General features: G+C 37.8%; 1 protein-coding gene and 1 pseudogene across 1 annotated transcript in view; both read right to left on the bottom strand.

Moving 5' to 3' along the window:
* OXR1 (oxidation resistance 1) overlaps positions 1-21040 on the bottom strand; it is an 825596-nt gene that overhangs the window by 604129 nt on the left and 200427 nt on the right. The window lies entirely within an intron of this gene.
* LOC127490902 (U2 spliceosomal RNA) lies at positions 14369-14445 on the bottom strand (annotated as a pseudogene).

The raw sequence follows: 21040 nt of genomic DNA, 5'->3' as shown, positions 1-21040 counted from the left end.
ACAGCTGAGAAAGAACTTCTAAGATCAATCCCATTCACAACAGCTACAAAAACAATCAAATACCTTGGAATAAATTTAACCAAGGACGTTAAAGATCTCTATGATGAGAATTACAAAACCTTAAAGAAAGAAATAGAAGAGGATACCAAAAAAATGGAAAAATCTTCCATGCTCATGGATTGGAAGAATCAACATCATCTAAATGTCCATTCTCCCAAAAGCAATTTACAGATTCAATGCGATACCAATCAAGACACCAAAGACATTCTTCTCAGATCTAGATAAAATGTTGTTGAAATTCATATGGAGACACAAGAGACCTCGAATAGCTAAAGCAATCTTGGACAACAAAAACAAAGCCAGAGGCATCACAATACCACATTTCAGGACATACTACAAGGCAGTTGTAATCAAAACAGCATGGTACTGGTACAGAAACAGATGGGTAGACCAATGGAACAGAATAGAAACACCAGAAATCAATCCAAACATCTACAGCCAACTTATATTTGTTCAAGGATCTAAAACCAATTCCTGGAGCAAGGACAGTCTATTCAATAAATGGTGCTGGGAAAATTGGATTTCCATGTGAGAAGCATGAAGCAAGACCCCTACCTTACACCTTACACAAAAATCAACTCAACATGGATTAAAGACCTAAATCTATGACCTGACACCATCAAATTATTAGAGAACATTGGAGAAACCCTGCAAGATATTGGCACAGGCAAAGACTTCCTAGAACAGACCCTGGAGGTGCAGGCAGTCAAGGCCAAAATTAACTATTGGGATTGTATCGAATTGAGAAGTTTCTGTACTGCAAAAGAAACAGTCAGGAAAGTGAAGAGGCAACTGACAGGATGGGAAAAAATATTCGAAACTATGCAACAGATAAAGGGTTAATAACCAGAATCTACAAAGAGATCAAGAAACTCCACAACAAAAAAACAAACAACCCACTTAAGAGATGGGCCAAGGACCTCAATAGACATTTTTCAAAAGAGGAAATCCAAATGGCCAACAGGCACATGAAAAAATGTTCAAGGTCACTAGCAATCAGGGAAATGAAAATCAAAACCACAATGAGGTTTCACCTCACCCCAGTGAGAATGGCTTACATTCAGAAATCTGCAAACACAGATGCTGGCGAGGATGTGGGGAAAAGGGACACTAACCCACTGTGGTGGGAATGCAAACTGGTAAAGCCACTATGGAAGTCTGTCTGGAGTTTCCTCAGAAACCTGAATATAACCCTACCACACAACCCAGCCATCCCACTCCTTGGAATTTACCCAAAGGAAGTTAAATTGGCAAAAAAAAAAAAACAAAAAACAAAAAACAAAAAAAACAAAAAAACTGTCTGCACCTTAATGTTTATTGCAGCTCAATTCATAATAGCTAAGACCTGGAATCAACATAAATGCCCATGAACAGTAGACTGGATAAAGAAATTATGGGATATGTACTCTATAGAATACTATACAGCAGTAAAAATAATGAAATTTGGTCATTTGTAACAAAATGGAGGAATCTGGAAAACATTATGCTGAGTGAAATAAGCCAATCCCAAAGGGACAAATATCATATGTTCTCCCTGTTTGGTGACAACTAACAGAGCACCAAAAAGGAAACCTGTTGAAGTGAAATGAACACTGTGAGAAACGGTGACTTGATCAGCCCTTTCCCTGTTGATGAACAACTTAATACATTATCCCTCTTAGTATTTTTTTTTTGTTTGTTCTACTATTGGTTGAATACTGTAATCAATACACAGTTATTCTTAAGTGTTGAAACTTAACTGAAAAGTGATCACTGTTAAATATAAGAGTGGGAATAAGAGAGGGAGGAGATGTACAATTTGGGACATGCTCAAGCCGACTTGCCCCAAATGGTAGAGTTAGAAACATACCAGGGGATTCCAATACAATCCCATCAAGGTGGCATGTACCAGTGCCATCTCACCTGTCCAAGTGATCAATTTTTGCTCACAATTGATCATAATGATAGGACTAGAGCCAAAGGGATCACATAAAAAAGACTAGTGTCTGCAAATACTAACCGATAGAATAAAAAAGGGAGAGAACAATCCAACATGGGAAGCGGGATACACAGCAGACTCACAGAATGGCGGATGTCCTAAACAGCACTCTGGCCTCAGAATCAGTCCTTAAGGCATGCTGATCCGGTTGAAATGCCCATGAGAGTATTTCAGGCATGGAAAGCCAAGACACTCTGGCAAAAAAAAAAAAAAAAAAAAAAAAAAAAAAAAAAAAACCTAAATGAAAGATCTCTGCAAGTGAGATCCCAGTGGAAAGAACAAGTCATCAAAGAAGGAGGTACCTTTCTCTGAAGGGAGGAGAGAACTTCCACTTTGACTACAACCTTGTCTAAATATGATCAGAATCGGTGAACTCAAAAGGCTTCCATAGCCTTGGCAGCTCATGACAAGAGCCTAGGGTGATTACTGATGGCATAAACAAGAGTGTCAAATTGTAAAGTCAACAACAGGAGTCACTACAACAGGAATCACTGTGCACTTACTCCTCATGTAGGATCTCTGTCCTTAATGTGCTGTACATTGTGATTTAATGCTATAATTAGTACTCAAACAGTATTTTTCACTTTGTGTTTCTATGTGGATGCAAACTGTTGAAATCTTTACTTAATATATGCTAAACTGATCTTCTGTATATAAAGAGAATTGAAAATGAATCTTGATGTGAATGGAAGGGGAGAGGGAGCAGGAAATGGGAGGGTTGTGGGTGGCAGGGACATTATTGGGGGAAGACATTGTAATCCATAAGCTGTACTTTGGAAATTTATATTCATTAAATAAAAGTTAAAAAATAAAAAAATAAAAAAATTTGAAGCAAGAAAAAATCAAACTTGTGATGAAGTTTGGGTGTAAGAATGCTGACATCATCAATATTTTATGAAAATTTATGGAGACAATTCCCCAAAGAAATCATCAGCTTAGAAATAAACAACTTGTTTTAAAAAGAAACAAGATGATATTGAAAATTAAGATGTATTATCACACCATCTAAATTTATTTGTGAGGAAAAAAATTCATCTTGTTCATACTTTAATTGAAGAAAATCCACAATTATCAGTAGAAATAATACCCAACATCATAACCATTCCAACTGGTTTAGCTTACATAATTCTGACTGAAAAATTAAAACTGAGCAAACTTCCTGTTTTATAGGTGTCAAAACTATTGTACCAGCTGGCGCTGTGGCTCAGTGGGCTAATCCTCCACCTTGCAGCGCCGGCACTCCGGGTTCTAGTTCCGGTCGGGCCACTGGATCCTGTCCTGGTTGCCCCTCTTCCAGGCCAGCTCTCTGCTGTGGCTAGGGAGTGCAGTGGAGGATGGCCCAAGTGCTTGGGCCCTGCACCCCATGGGAGACCAGGATAAGTACCTGGCTCCTGCCATTGGATCAGCGCGGTGCACCAGCCGCAATGTGCCGGCCGCGGCGGCCATTGGAGGGTGAACCAACGGCAAAGGAAGACCTTACTCTCTGTCTCTCTCTCTCACTGTCCACTCTGCCTGTCAGAAAACAAAACAAAACAAAACAAAACAAAACAAAAATAAACAACAACAACAACAAAACTATTGTACCCCGATCAGCTGCCCACAAGAGCAGAGCTTTCAATGGAACTGTTTAATAAGTAGGTTCAATATTCTGTAGCATGGTGGGTGTTCAGCAGTTAGGAGGACACTTGGAATCCTCCATCCCATATCCAAGTGCCTCGGTTTGTATCTGGCTCTGCTTCTGATCCAGCTTACTGCTACTGTACACCCTGGGAGGCTGTACGTGATGGCTCCAGTACTTGAGTTGCTGCTCCTCGGGCTGGAAACCAGGATGGATTTCTAGGCTCCCAGCTTCAACCTGGACCAACTCTAGCTGTTGCAAGCCTTGGGGAGGAGCCAGCAGCTGGGAAATCTCTGTTTCTGTCTTTCAGAAAAATATAAAGTTAAAATTAAGAAAAAGTTATTTTTTAAAAAAGAAAGATCTTGAGGCAGTTCTTCAACAAATTGGAACAGGATATGAAACATGTCTTTACCAATAGTATCCTGAAGAAAAAGCACCATCAAATCATGAGCACCAAGAAGTGAATGAGGTCCAATCAAAGGTCTTGCTAACAGTTTTTTTGGGATGCTCAAGGTATTTTGCCTGTTGACTTTCTGGAGGGTGAAAGAATCATAACATCTGTTTATTAAGATTTTGAGAAACTAATAAAGCTTTGGCAGAAAAATGCCCAGGAAGCTTCAAGAGAGAGTTCTGTACCGGAAGGCTCCAGCTCATTCCTCTCATAGACAAGGGCAACTTTATGAATCTCCATAGGGAACCATTAGCCATTGGCCTTACAGTCCTGATTTCGCTCCTTCTGACTTCCTTTTGTTTCCTCATCTTAAAGTCTCTAAAGAGCATCCACTTTTGTTCATTTAATGTTACAAAAAAAAAAGACTGTGTTGACATGGCTAGTTTCTTGGACCCTCAGTTCTTTAAGGATGGTTTAAATGGCTGGTATCATTGTTTTCAACTATGCATTGAGCTTAATGGAGCTTATGTTGAAAAATAAAGTTTACATATTTTATCTTTATCTTTTACTTCACCCTTCAATGAACTTTTTGAAATCTCCTTGTAATATAGTTATTAGCTCATTTATTCTACCAAGTGTGGTGGTAGATTATTTGAGCAATTAAACAACACATATACCATGCTTCCCTTTCTTATGATATCATTCCATGGTTTTTCTTTATTAAAAAAAGGAGGTATAGAAATCTGTGATAACTTTGTTTTCTGAAATCCTTCATTCTTAGCTGCATATATAAACTGGTGTCTATTTTAATTAGCATAAGTTAAAAAAACCTTCTGTTTTCATATCACCATACATAGATTCATTATGGAATTGGGGTTGTGCCAAATAAAGTAGATGACTTAAAATTAAAATGGCAGGATGGGCATTGCGGTACAGCTGATAAAGCTGCCATTTGGATGCCATCATGTTCCTGCTTTTCTGCTTACAATGCAGCTTCATGCTAATGAATCCTTGGAGGTAGCAGAAGATGGCTCAAGTTTTTGGGCCCCTACTACACATGTGGGAGAATTACATGGATTACTGGGCTCCCAGCTTCATCTGGCCAAGCCCAGGAAGCTGTGAGCATTTGGGGAATAAACCAGGGGATGACCAGGGGATAAAACATCTCTTTCTCTTTCCTTCTCTCTTGCTCTCTCTCTGTTATTCTTTTGAATAAATAACAAAATATAATAAATGTTAAAGTTTGTCAAAAATAAATAAAATGGCATGATGAAAATGCCATTTTTTAAAATCAATATGATTGGTTCAATGAGTAGTAACCTTGAAATAAGGCCTCATGAAGCTTTTAAGGTGACAAACATTAGTGAAATAAGATAGAGAAATCAGTGTCTTATATTACTAAATGGAGAAGTGTTTTCACATGAGGAAAATTCAACTGGACCAAAAATGAATTTAGAAAGAAAAATTGGATCACATAATTAGCTTTCAGAGAACAGACTACTTTCTCATCTGGTAAAATCTTCCATGATGATGTGCTCAGTATCCTATTATTTCTAAGTTTAAAAATTCCTATTGTCTAGTTTCTTAATGTATATGACTTGAGGATCATGGTTAACTTACAATGTCTGTGGAAAGTTTTTATAAATATGGGTAGTGATAATCATAAAAAAGTGATGTGACTAAATCATAAAGACCAGGAAAAGGGGCACAGAGACTACACTTTAAGATTAGAAATTAGTAGGTAAATTCTACATTATATTCAGAAACTTTTTCTATAAAAGTTAAATTTTGATGAATTGTACAAAATGTGAGAGAAGTTTATGGGAAATGGAATTAAAAGATAAGTTAATTATGGTGCAAAAATTTGAAATCCAGGCATGAGTTTTCCATGAAGTATTAAAAGCCTCTCATCCTGAATGGATTTCAAAATTCATTTTTACCAAAATAAACATCTTTAATTTCATATTCCAATACTTTTTAAAAAGATTTTTATTTGACAGGTAGAGTTACAGACAGTAAGAGAGAAAGATCTTCCTTCCATTGGTTTACTCTCCAAATGGCCGCAACAGCCGGAACTGCACTGATCCGAAACCAGAAGCCAGGTGCCTCTTCCTGGTCTCCCATGTGGGTGCAGGGGCTTCCTGCACATCCTGAACATCCTCTACTGCTATCCCAGGTCACAGCAGAGAGCTGGACTGTAAGAGGAGCAACCGGGACTAGAACCCACCGCCCATATGGGATGCCAGCACACAGGAGGAGGATTAACCTAGTGCTCCATGGCACCAGCCCCCATATTCCATGACCTTTAAAATTATGCTCATGCCAACACAGAACTAATAGGGCTCCAATAAAGGCAGATCATATTTAATATCAGGGACAAGGAAATTATGGGAAAGAAACCACTTCAGCTGAATAATGAACATGGGCTGAGCAGACAGTGTTGGCTGGTATTGAGCCCACTCACTAGGCACTTACACAAAGATTGTTGAAGTTGTGGGAAAGAAAGCAAAGAATGTACTTTATTCAGAGGGGAGCTTGTGGAGATTGTTAGGAGAAAAAGAAGACAAGAAGGATCAAGCAGTGGTTAAATTATGCAGGAGGGACAGGGAATACACAAACTGGGAAAATGATCTTTGAAAACTCAGCTTCACTTGAGGAAAAAGTTAAATTTCAAAGTAGAACCTGTATAATTTGGTACATGCATGAACATGACAACAATACAAGTTTCTTAATAATTATGACTAGAGACATTATTAGCCATTATTTTGTTTTTGAACTTCCAAAAAATACTGAAAGAATTATTTTAGCTATTTATTTATTTTTAAACTTTTATTTAGTAAATATAAATTTCCAAAGTACAGTTTATGGATTACAATGGCTTCCTCCCCCATAACTTCCCTCCCACTCACACCCCTCCCATCTCCCGCTCCCTCTCCCATTCCATTCTCATCAAGATTCATTTTCGATGCTCTTTATATACAGAAGATCAATTTAGTATATATTAAGTAAAAATTTCATCAGTTTGCACCCACACAGAAACACAAAGTGTAAAATACTGTTTCAGTACTAGTTATAGCATTACTTCACATTGGACAACACATTAAGGACAGATCCCACATGAGGAGTAAGTACACAGTGACTCCTGTTGTTGACTTAACAATTTGACACTTTTGTTTATGCCATCAGTAATCTCCCTAGGTTCTAGTCATGAGTAGCCAAGGCTATGGAAGCCTTTTGAGTTCACCGATTCTGATCATATTTAGACAAGGTCATAGTCAAAGTGGAAGTTCTCTCCTCTCTTCAGAGAAAGGTACCTCCTTCTTTGATGGCCCTTTTCCTTCCACTGGGATCTCACTCACAGAGATCTTTCATTTAGTTTTTTTTTTTTTTTCTTTTCTTTTTTTTTGCCAGAGTGTCTTGGCTTTCCATGCCTGAAATACTCTCATGGGCTTTTCAACCGGATCCAAATGCCTTAAGGGCTGATTCTGAGGCCAGAGTGCTTTTTAGGACATCTGCCATTCTGTGAGTCTGCTGTGTATCCCGCTTCCCATGTTGGATTGTTCTCTCCCTTTTTTATTCTATTGGTTAGTATTAGCAGACACTAGTCTTGTTTGTGTGATCCCTTTGACTCTTAGACCTATCAGTGTGATCAATTGTGAACAGAAATTGATCACTTGGACTAGTGAGATGGCATTGGTACATGCCACCTTGATGGGATTGAATTGGAATCCCCTGGTATGTTTCTAACTCTACCATTTGGGGCAAGTCGGCTTGAGCATGTCCCAAATTGTACATCTCCTCCCTCTCTTATTCCCACTCTTATATTTAACAGAGATCACTTTTCAGTTAAATTTAAACACCTAAGAATAATTGTGTGTTAATTTCAGAGTTCAACCAATAGTACTAGAACAAAAAAAATACTAAAAGTGATAAAGTATTACACTGTACATCAACAGTCAGGACAAGGGATGTTCAAGTCATGTTTACTTAGAAATTCAGTATCTTGAGCAAAAATACCAAAAATTATAGATGCATTGTTCACCTGAGGTCTCAGCTTGGTTGGGATTAAACAGAAACACAATTTGGGCTAGAAAAACCATGGAGGGAAATTTTACAAAGCTAGGATTAGAAAACTGGAAGAGAAAAAAATGATAAGATTCTGTACTTCCATCAGAGACACTGTCTTAGTTATCTGAGAGTGCCTACCAACCACCTGGAAACTTAATGACCTAAAGCAACAACTATTAGATTCTTTCCCATGATCATGTGGGTTGCCTAGGCTTCGCTGAGTGTATCTCCATTTGAGATTGGCTAAGGGCATAGTCATCTGGGGAGTCTTTTGAAATTCAGTGTCTTTGATTTCTTACTTATGTGGCTGGAAACTAATGGTGACTCCTAGATGAGTGTTCACCTAGGGCTGTCAACTGGACTACTTACGTAAAGCTTCCCAGGTTTCTTGAGCTCTCATAGTGTTGTCGATGGGTACTGACATGAAATGGTCCAAGAGTGAGAATACCAAATGGGAAAAAGTAAAATCTTCCACCACATTAAGAATAGACTACAACAATTACGTTGTCAGTATACCATACTCTAATGTTAGGTGGCTCCATGACAAGTGAGAATCAAATAGAGAGGAAAGAGTTCACCTCTCAGTTGGAGAACAAGAAAGAATTTGCAATCAACTTTAAATTGCCACAGAAATAAGTTCTAAGAAGCAAAAAATATAGCAAGAAGAAATGCTATATAGGCCATTAGCAAAAGTCAAGATAGAAAGTTTTTCTCTTAGTTTTTTTACTGTTTATATATACTGATCTTGAACAAAGTTCTGAAATATACAGAAATTCATGGGAAAATCCCTTGGGTGAAGGTCATCCCATGTCTAAACCAGATCTGATCAGGAAAGCAGATGTTTCTTCCTGACAGGACCACTCTTTTCTTTTTTTTTTTTTTTTTTTTTTTTTTTTTTGACAGGCAGAGTGGACAGTGAGAGAGAGAGACAGAGAGAAAGGTCTTCCTTTTGCCATTGGTTCACCCTCCAATGGCCACCGCGGCTGGCGAGCTGTGGCCGGCGCACCGCGCTGATCCGATGGCAGGAGCCAGGTACTTCTCCTGGTCTCCCATGGGGTGCAGGACCCAAGTACTTGGGCCATCCTCCACTGCACTCCCAGGCCACAGCAGAGAGCTGGCCTGGAAGAGGGGCAACCAGGACAGAATCCGGTGCCCCGACCGGGACTAGAACCCAGTGTGCCGGCACCGCAAGGGGGAGGATTAGCCTAGTGAGCCACGGCGCCGGCGACCACTCTTTTCAAAGCATAGCTTTAAGTTGAGCAAACAGAAAACAAAAATCAGTTTTTTTCTGCACCAGTAGAGGGAGTAAATCCTTGGGACAAAAGTAGAGGAAGCTGTGTGCTAGGTGGCCCCAGTAAGACTGGAGCTTTGAACCATTTCAAAGTTGGTTGTCAAAATGAATTTTTTTGAGAAGTGAAACAGAATTTGATGTGACTCTTATGTATGCATTTTGTTTCTGACTGTGGATTGATGCTTTTAGCACAAAAGCAAGGCATTGCTACAGCAAAAGTGAAGAATATTATTCTTATGAAGTTAAACCATGAATAGAATGGTCCATTTGGGAATTGAAATAATTAATCATTAATTATTTCACCTTTTACCTTTGTGTTTTATCATTTAAAACATTTCTATTTTTAATATTTATTTAATTTATTTGAAAAACAGAGTTACAGAAAGAGGTAGAGCCAGAGAGAGGTCTTCCATCCACTGGTTCACTCCCCAAATGACTGCAAAGCCCAGAGCTGAGCAGATCCGAAGCCAGGAGCCAGGAGCCTCTTCTGGGACTTCCAAGTGGGTGCAGGGCCCATGGACTTAAGCCATCTTTTACTGCTTTCCCAGGCCACAGCAGAGAGCCAGGTGGGAAGTGGAGCAGCTGGGCCTCAAACCAGTGCCCATATGAGATGTGGGCACTGCAGGTCAGGGTTTTAATCTGCTGCACCACAGCACCGGCCCCTAACATATTTTTAATATTAGAAGCCAGATGTGATGTGATTTTTTTTGAAAGGAAACTCATTAATCATTTTTAATCTCTGAAAAATATCTTCAGTAGGACTGATCTGAATTTAAACTTTGGTCTCAGTTCATAGGGTACATTAGTTCACCGGGATACCACATACATTCATCTCCAAATTCAATAAGAAATCAAGCTATTCATTCATTCATCCACTGAAACAAGTCTTTGTGAGTATCCTGTATGGAATGTACTGGGCTAGCCCTGTGTATACATTGTTGAGTGGACAGTCTTTTTTTCCTGACTTCACAGAGCTGTAGTCTTTGGGATTCAGGTCATTATATGGATAATAACACAAATCATTATAATTAAACTTTTAATGAAATGGATCTGGCCTAATTCTAAAAGAAATTATGCAATCAATCTTAAAGAATGGATTTATGCTTTCACTTCTTTTTTAATCCTGTCTCAAGTTCTCAATATCTTGGAACATTATGTTTGTTTGTGGAGATAGTGTTCTCTGCAAGATGCCTAGGAAAACTTTTAAAAGCTTGTCATCTATGCTGCCTTTGGATTCCATCACCATTTCTGCCTAGCTGCTTCATCATTTATAGTGCTTGGCACCCCCTCCCAGTTCCCTAAGTGCATTTGTGCTTCTCTTTGTCCTAATGACACTCAAGAAACAGAGACTTATCTGCTTTTTGGTCATCCTTTCCACTTATGGTCAAAACTTATCTTTCAATGAAGTTAATAATCAATAAATGTTAGTAGTATCTTCAATTGCTTTGAGTAGACAACTCTGGATTATACAATTCTAGTTGAGATCCTCCTATGCTCTACTGTAAGCTCAGTTGGCTTGTTCCCATTTCCCTTGTGTACCTCAAGTCCATTTTTTAAGTGCTAAATTGATTCCTCTACCACACCTGTAGCTTCTCCTGAGATTCATGTGAACATTCAGTGGACATTTGTGGAATATCTACTACAGTCTATGAAGTATGTTAGGCTCTAATCATATCATATTTTAGCTGACTGACTCTATACTTGTCAACCTCCTTTAGCTGTCCTCTGGTATAAAAAGCACTGATTTTCCAGGTTCTAGTGCAGGTGAGAACACTAATCTTTTTACAAAAGAATATGAACAGATTTTCCAGAGAACTATTCTCTTAAGGATCCTGGTACTGGTATGTAATATCATTTTTAATTCTCATTCTTCACTTTCTGGGAGCTTTGCCATTTATAGTTATCTCAGTTTGTCCGTCCAGCTCCAGAGACCTTTACCAGGTGACCTAGTTTATACAGTTAGTAGGTATGCTGATTGTCAAACTATTTCAATTGCTAATATAGTATGATATTTAACCATAGTTCCTTGCAGGTAAAAGCATAGAAAAAATGCTCAACATTATGCACCAAGAAGGAACTACCCTCTGTCAGTTATTCATAAAATACCACTATGAAAATAGCTTTTAAGGGATCAGTGTTGTGTAGGCCTATCCACAGGGATTCAAGTTAAGGCAATATGATACAGGCTGGGAAGAATGGAACTGCTTTCCAAATGTTATTATCAGTAAACAAAATATAGAAAAAACTGCACAAAATTGGAATCAATCACCTTTTATGCTATAACTTCACGAATTAGATAAAGGTAACATGTTGAAATTTTAAGTAGAAATAAAACATGCAGATGTATTTATACATGACAATAAAAGAACAATCTTTCCTTTGGTTTTCCAGTGCAATGATTTGCTCATGAAATTTGAAGAATCTGTTTTCCTTTTTTAAATCCATGCTGTAGGAAATGTTTATTGTTTAATGAGAACCAAAGCTCCCTAGGCTAATCAGTGAGATATATGTAGAAGGATATACTGTTTAGATAATTCATTCTGATTGTGACAGTTAATTTTCTTAGGATGTTATGATAAAGATCTTGGTACCATCTAATTTAGCTTATTTATTTTGCTATATTTAGAAGGAAAAAAAAAGAAATGAGAGCTTAAGTAACTAAATGAAATGTCCAAGTTGACCCAGATTATTCAAAGGGAGATAATGAGGCTGTGGGCATCATGAGATCAGAGAGCTTGTTTGTTTTATTCACTTTTGTGTCTTGAGTGTCTGCCACATTGACTGGCATTGGATGAGAAGTTGCTACATCTCTGTAGAATTAATGAAAGAATATTTTATTTCAATCTTCTTTATTCTTTTCCAAAAGTAGTAAGTACCTGAATTCTCCTTAATTTCCAATACATGCATTTGTGTTTACTTATTTTTTATTATAACTAATGTTAAAAGGAAAAGTGGTCAGAACAGATTCTAAAGAATCAAACTGGGTGATAAAATTATCTCTTGCCAATGGACAAGGAGGAAACAAAAATCTGTCTGCCTCTGAGAACCCAACAGCCAGCAGCATGAGGCAATGAGGAAGAAGGGAGTCCTACAGAAAGAGAGTTTGAGAGCATTTTGCTTGACAGCATGCAGAACAGATACTAAGGACGTTTGGAAGCGGATGGTAGGTTAAGGTCATCAGCTGGTTATTTCACTCCTTAGCCACTAGTCTGGGATTCTTCTTCCTAAAGAATCATAGATCTTCCTCTGATTATCAGAGAGGAAAAGAAATTAAAATTCTAGTTCGCCTAACCAGTGCTGAGCACTGAAAGACCCCAAAGGGACTGAGCCACTGAAAAAATAATGAAGTTATTGTTCTTGAACTGAATGTGAACAACCAAAATTATAAGTAGGTTAAAGTTTTCACATAAACTTTAGGCTCTTTTAGAACATTTTCCTTTTTTGGTCACACTTTAAGCAGAACATGTTCACAGGAAGGAGCTGAAGTGTTATCCTTAGCACAATACAGTATTTGGTAAGTAGGAGCAAACAAAAAACGTGGCAGATTGATGACCAGCACTGCTGTTTCCAGTCTCCTTTTATCCCTCTAATTTATAGAGAAGTTTCATACTGAGAATTCTTAAAAATTCAAAAGTCCTTATTTCTTTTATGTGTAAGTTCCCAAGAAGAATTTTATAACTAGAATTTTTGCAACATAATGCTTTGAAAAATGAAATTATAATGTTCTCAATGAATTTTACAGACATAAAATTTAGTTATCATAAATAGATTATTAACTTAAACCCATTAATGGGTTGTTGTGCAACATAGATGACAATAGACATTGCATGGTACATACTTACTAATCCCAATATCAAAATAAATCCAGATTTATAAGCCAAGGTTTTAACTGAACAACAGCAGGCAAAATAGCCCAATACACTTTCCATTTTCATTTTTCCTTTCCTTTCCTTTTACCTTTTCTTTGCTTTGGTTGTTGGAAATTGTTGCCCTTACAGAAATTGTTTTGAGTATGGAGTATATCTTTAAAATACCTTCATGGAGAACCAACACAATATGCTTCTAACAAATGCTGCTTATTGATGAAGTAGATGGCAGTAGTCAAGGATTACTGATCTTCTAAGATACCCAGGAGTGAGGGGAAAACTCTAAAAGGAAACAAGATAACTTAAGGCCAGATGCTGACATCCTTGTTCCACAATGATCTGGTTATTACCTGGTACTGATCTGATTAATCTACAGATTTTTCTGTCTCTTTGTTTCTATAGGCCTGGCCTGAATTCACAGTTGCAGACAAGACCAAAAGCTTTTAGGTTAGCAATACATGGAGAAATAGAAAGATTTACCTGCTCTTTTCCCTTGAACTGTTTATCTTTACAGAGACACCAGTATTACCACCTGTAGGCTTTGCCTCAACTAAGCTTCTTAGCCCATTTATTTACATGCTGTTATTTAAGGAACCCTAGTTAGTGCCTTGGTGGGAAAGAATCATATAAGCCTTCTATCTAGGCCTGCTTTAACACTGACCATAATTCTAGATCCTAGCTTTCATTGTATTCTTTGTGTGAACAGGAGCCAACTTGTGCTGCAGGTACTTGTATTGGCATACATCTGTTTGCCGGAGAAAGATTCAGGCTCAAACAAGAATAAAGATCCAGTTACAAGAATTGTGGTCAAAGGTGGGAATTCATTTTAAGATTGTAAAGAATAAGATGACAATCCAGTTGGAAGAGCTGGACCTAAAATCTGCCTGAGTAGAATCACGAACATATTTTCCTCAATGCTGAGTGCTCTGAGGATTAACAAGGATCTTTTTATTCCATTCTGTGTGAGGAGCATAGAACTGGGCTATAAGGAAAAAGCGAGCTTTCTCAACACTGAGGAGGGAAAAGTAGTTGGTAAGGTGCCAAACAGGCACTGGCATACTTAATACAATACAGACTTCCAATTCCTTGTTGAGCTGTAGAGTGGTAAAAATATTGAAAAAATGTAGCTATTCTGTACTACACTTGATCTTAGCCAAAAGGCCGAGAAGCGATTAAAATTTAGCCATTCTGAATCTCAGCTACACAAGGCAATGAAACATCAGTAAATGACAGAACGTGGAGGAGACCAAACGTGCTATCTTTTAAAAAGATTGCTTAGATAATTCTCAAAGCCTTTTCTGCCAATAACCAAAGGCATAGTTATTAGAGATTACTTCCACAGTTATTTTAATCAGCAGTATCTACATGCATATGTGCATGAATGTGTATTTTTCTCCCTTTTGGAATTTTCCTTTTTATATGTGGGGACATATTTGTTTACAAAATTTATTAAAATTAGAATGCCTTCTAAAATCTGTTTCTTTTTTCTTTCTTTTTAGCTCTACAGTTCTGACTGTCAAATTCTTCATGCTGAATTTCTGACTTGCCTACTTTAGAGGTCATTATTTTCCTTTACATATTTCACATATGAGTTTTCAGTAATACAGAAATCCCCAAATTGAGTCCATAGTCCATGTTAAGCAATGGAAGCATTCAGTGATCAATTGTATTCACAAAATGTTGGGCAGGATAAAGTTGAACAATTTTCTTTATTGTAGGATTCTGCAGAGTCTCAAAAATGCTAATAATTGTTATAAACCTCTTAGAATAAGTAGAGTGTTGGCTCTTTGTTTGAAAACAGAGCTTTTTAGTTTTTGCACCCATGAGAAGCTCTTAGAACTCATGTCAGAGCACTTCTGGGAAAATTACTGTAGAACTCAAGAGAAAGAGATGAAATAGCTATTTTTATTCTCTTAAGTTGATTCTTCCTTTACCACTCAAAATAAATCAAGCGGAAATGCTTCTTGTAAGACAAATTTCATGGGATGAGCAAAAATCAGACCTTCTCTAAAGTCTTCACTTTCTACCCCTACGCCTGTGTCTCGCCCTGACTTCTTCGCGTTGGGGCACAAACTCTCCTTGCCTAAAATAGAAAAAGTTGCTGCAGAGAAGCACAATCATGATTCTGCAAGGCTCATATTTAGTTGCTATTGTTTCATAGACATGACAGCTATGTGCTAAAAACTACTGGAGGTAGCCTAATAAAAACAACCCTTGGTAAGGTACTAGTGCTGGGTGTTTGGTATGTTCATTTGAGGTCTAAAAATTGCATAAAGATACATAGACAATAAATAATGGCAGGGTAGCTAAAGAATAATATGAGTTATAAATTAATGTTAATTAATCTGCATGACAAGAAAGGAAATACCAACCTATAAATTATTACAATGCAGAAGTGGGTGAGTATTATGGGGAATTTTTATGGAATTAATAATTAAAGATTTTGCATTAATTATTATTCAATTAGACTCTAATCTTTATTTGTTTGTTTTGAAAATCAATTTTTTGTTACTGACAGCAGTAATAAATATCTAGTGGGGCATTACATATTATAAAATGTAGACATGTAATTTACTCATATTTCAGTGATACTGATGATAAATCTTTTAGATTATAATCTTTGAAATTCCTTCCTTTTATTCCCCTTGTTTTTCCTAAGTTTTTCTACTTTACTTCATTAGAGAAAAGGCAATTAATATAGCATATGAGATGACAGAGAAGCTATTCATTAAATTGCTAATACAATATCCTGAATAATTTTGTACTATATTGTTGTTACATACTTGGTTGTCCAACAACCTGGAGAGCATAGAGATGTTCTGCCACGTAATCCCAGAGGAAGTATCGGAAATCTCCAGGATTAAAAAGGAATTATTCACTATGTGAGAAAAAGTTTTTTTAAAAAATCAATTTGGTCTCTAGCTGTTTCTGTCTTCCTTTTAAAGGATTATGACTATGTAAAATGCAAGCTCATGTTTGCACACCTAAAACACCAACCATGACTCTCACTTGGGATGTTTTCACTTCCCATTAGCTCTTCTGTGTGGGTGGTTCATTAGGCTATGGTACTCTTGTCCCCATCTGGCACATCCTCTTTGACATGAGGCTTATTTTCACCTTCACAGCACAGTTCTTGCTTTCCTCCTCTCTAAGGACCTCAGCTCTACTGTATTCAGCTTTTATGCCCACCTTCCACTTTCCGGCCATCATGGCATGAACAGGAATCAGACACATAATATGGACAAAAGATTATATAAGAATTTGAAGTTAAACTACAATAACACCACTTGAGCTAATGAACTGGGAGATTCATTAATATAACAATGAATATTACCAAAAAAAAAAAAAAAAAAACCCTCCTTGGGGCCAGAGCTGTGGTGCAGCAGGTTAACGCCCTGGCCTGAAGCACCGGCATCCCATATGGGCGCTGGTTCGAGACCCAGCTGCTCCACTTCCGATCCAACTCTCTGCTGTGGCCTGGGAAAGCAGTAAAAGATGGCCCAAGTCCTTGGACCCCTGCACCTGTGTGGGAGACCCAGAGGAAGCTCCTGGCTCCTGGCTTTGGATTGGCACAGCTCAGGCCGTTGCAGCCAATTGGGGAGTGAACCACTACATGGAAGATCTCTCTCTCTCTCTCTCTGCCTCTCTTTCTCTCTCTGTGTAACTCTTTCAAATAAATAAATAAATATTTTTTTTAAAAAATCCTCTTTGATCATCAAATATTTGTGGTACTCTTATTGTTCCCCAAAATGTTCATTTTAGAGATACAGTGATGAACTAGTCAGATATGATTGAATCCCTTCAGCAACCTCTACTGAATTTGTTGTTTAGGCCATCTCCAGCGTTCATAATGAAAGACAAACCGAAGACTAAATTATTTGCTTGACAGAAAATCAAGAACATAGGTTCTTGAAATATATTGGTATTCCACGAAGATTATAACATATTTAAGTCATCAAATTGATCAAAATAAAAGAATGAAGGAGGAAGAGACAGAGAAAGTAACATGACTAGATTATTAAGTATATCAGTATTACTACAGTGATCTGTGCCATATAGTTAGATATCTAAAGATATAGCCAAATTTGAAGATTTGCAAGCCAATTGCTACCACTGAGTTTCCTTCTTGCAAGTGTGTGCCCTTCCTTCCTTCCTTCCTTTCTTCCTTCCTTCCTTCCTTCCTTCCTTCCTTCCTTCCTTCCTTCCTTCCTTCTTTCTTTCTTTCTTTCTTTCTTTCTTTCTTTCTTTCTTTCTTTCTTTCTTTCTTTCTTTCTTTCTTTCTTTCTTTCTTTCTTTCTTTTGACAGGCAGAGTTAGACAGTGAGAGAGAGAGAGAGAGAAAAGTCTTCCTTCTGTTGGTTCAGCCCCCAAATGGCCACTAAGGCTGGTGCACTGCACTGATCCAAAGCCGGGAGCCAAGTGCTTCCTCCTGGTCTCCTATGGGGTGCAGGGCCCAAGCACTTGGGCTATCCTCCATTGCCCTCCCGGGCCACAGGAGAGCTGGACTGGAAGAGGGACAACCCGGACAGAATTGGCGCCTCAACCAGGACAAGAACTCGGAGTGCCGGTGCCACAGGCAGAGGATTAGCCTAGTGAGCTGTGGCACCGGCCCACCAAGTGTGCCTTTTCAAAAACTTGTCCAGGCTCTCCATGGTAGGCATGAGGCAGATGATAGAATTATTTCTTCCATTTCTCACAAGAGACTTTATATTTGCATTTCTTCTTCCCACTACTGTTGTTATCAACATTTAATATAAATGAGAAGGAAGTCTTCTTTCTAAAAAGTTCTTTCAATTATGATAATCTATAGTAATTATTATATCTTAAATATACAGTCGTTTTGAAACATTTTAAATAGGTCTGTCCCTATCAGATCCATTTTCTGTATTGATTACATCACCTGCTTTTAGAGCTATACGTAACTTCCTATCTGCTATAAATGCATTTTTAATATACCACATAGGCTCCCAGGGGAATAAAATGACATATAATAGATTCTTCCTAAGATGTATTGATTAATTCTCATTAGATTTATTCTGGTTCTTTTTAGGCTGAAGACACATGCATTGCAGTTCATTTCCATGATTATCACCAAGTAGGATTTCATAACCCTTAAAAATATCTCCATAAAGTGAGTGACAAATAATTTATTGAAGAAAAAGCTGAGGCACAGAAGAGGTAAGGTCAGCACAAAACTTCACAGCTTGACAGTCAGGAAGGAAGTGAATTTCCATCCTCTCTGATTTTCTTTTTTAAAAGATTTATTAATTTATTTATTTGAAAGAGAGTTACAGAGAGCCAGAGGAAGAGACATAGGGAGAGAAATCTTCCGTCCGTTGGTTCACTCCCAAAATGGCTGCAATGGCCAGGGCTGCGCCAGGCTGAAGCCAGGAGCCTGGTCTCCCATGTGAGTGCAGGGGCCCAATAAGCACTTGGGCCATCCTCCACTGCTTTCCCAAGAGCATCAGCAGGGAGCTGGATCAGAAGTGGAGCAGCAGGCATCCATATGGGATGAACTGGTGCCAATATGGGATGCTGACGTCACAGGCAGCAGCTTTACCTGCTACACCACAACGCCACCCTCTCTTTCTGTCTTAAAGCGTGGCAGAATATGAGAAGCATGATAAGTAAAATGAGTATTAGATTTTGATTTAGGAGCTTGAGGATTAAATCCCAGTTGTGCCAGTTACAATATATGTGAACTTGGTAAGTTAAGTGAACTCTCCGGTCTCTAGATTTATTACCTTTTTCGTGGAGATGATACAATTAATTTGAGAGTTCATAGGAAGATGAAGTGAGACAGGAGATGTTAAGGTAGCTGGCTTCTATAGGTGCCCAGTAACTGTTAAATTGTATTTGTAGATTTCCAGTAACAAGTTTTATAAGGGGGAAATGACATAATATGCCTTATTTATGTATCTGTCACAGGGATATATACATGGTTATCAAAGGAGAAAGTCTCTAGATTATAACAAGAGATTGACATGTGTATTCAAGCAAATTAATAGTCCAGCCCAGAGTCCCACAGTGTGAACTGGGAGAAAATATCTGTGCTGAGAATCTGTCTTAATATAGAACAAATTGTCTGGACAGTGCATCCCAGGAAATAAGGCCGACACACTGGGTGATTTAAAAATAAATAAGGAAAAGAGAAATTAGGAAAATTTATAAAAGACTCATAGTACTTTTTCATAGAAGGGAAAAATAGTAATTAAGGCAAGGAAATGCAAGTGAGAAAAGGGGAAAATGCCTCTAAAAAAGAGGAGTCAGGAAAAATCCTTCTGCAAGGGTGTCAGTATGGACAGAGGCATCAGAACAGAAGAGACTGTAAAAGGCCCCATTGTCTACATTGGAAACCTGTGGTGAGCTGCCTGGCCCGCACCTGCCCCTGCTGTTGGAGTCCTCATTACAGGAGAATGGCCTTGAGCCAGGGCTTTTTATGTTGCAGCTTTAATAACTGTCTGGTCCAGAAAACCTGTAAAGGGGCTATGGAAAATTGATCTTACAAAGGGTGAGATTTAAAATGAAAAGCATCCAATTTAATTTATTTTGTTGAAGGTAAACCACTGAAATCAGGCTTGAATTGTTGACATTTGTAATGTGACAGTACCCTCCAGTCTAGTAGCCTTGTAACTGCTCAGCAGGGGCATATGTTGAATTTGAGAGTCCTTCGGACAGGAAATAATGAAAGATTGAAAAACAATTGAATTCAAGTGAGAAAGTGACATCATTGCCACACGCCCTTTCACTATTGTGGAGAAAAAATATTCATACTACATGACATTTGATGGTTTTTAAAAACTTTCTTATTATTATTTTCCTTTCATTTGAAAGATCTTCCATCTGCTGATTCAATGCCTCAAATTTCCCTTGCAGGGTATGCACCAGGAAGCAGCTGTAGGGGTAGTGGTGGCCCCAGGCCATAAACCAGGCACTTGAGTACGGCATGTAGGCAACCAAACTCATCTTAACCTCTGCACCAAATGCCAACCCCTACACTTCATTGATTTGGTTCATTACAGAGAATTAAGAAAGTCTGATGTTATATTAAATATTTAATACTATTATGTTGAGGCATCTCTTTCCTTTCTTGATGAATTTTAAAGCCAACTTCAAATTATGAACAAATTGGAAAAATGACAAAATTTTTTATCCTGTGAAATAAGTTTTAATTTTGGGCAAGCATTTGCAGAGTCATACCACATGACCGACAATTTATATAATGTCTTGTGAGTCACTGAGAGAAGCTGGCATAGTTTACTTAAATGTTTTTGATGCGCAACAAGGGAGACTAGGCAAGCACTGTAAAGGTATCTGGAAACCCACACTAAATTCAGCACATTCTCTTCAAGATCTCGTTTGCAACATGTGATGTATTACTGTTAACTAAGATTAACACTGAATCTCATTTTTCCTGTTTTTCTCATTCTGATGTTCAATAAAACATATGTAAAGAGCATAAAACAATGCTTTAATAAAATATAAACAAAGCAATAGAAGGCTATAAACCCATTTAGGATAAATAGGGTTTTTTGTGGTTTTTATTTGTTTATTTCTGGATTGATGCTTTTGGCTCCAGGCAATGTCAATTGTTTTTCAGGAATGCATGAAGTTTCTTAATCTAATAATTTATATACCCTTGGGAACTGCCAATAAGAAAACCTCAGCTATGAAAGAAGTAAGGTTTTTAATTGTGATGGATTTCCGGAAATGTCACAAATGTTATAAATGTTTCTCAAGAGTAATTTAAAAAATTCTGAAGTATCCAC

This window comes from Oryctolagus cuniculus, chromosome 6 (assembly GCF_964237555.1).
Source record: "Oryctolagus cuniculus chromosome 6, mOryCun1.1, whole genome shotgun sequence".
NCBI classification, from domain to species: domain Eukaryota; kingdom Metazoa; phylum Chordata; class Mammalia; order Lagomorpha; family Leporidae; genus Oryctolagus; species Oryctolagus cuniculus.
Note: the sequence above shows the minus strand (reverse complement) of the source record. Positions and strands in the feature narration are given on the sequence as shown.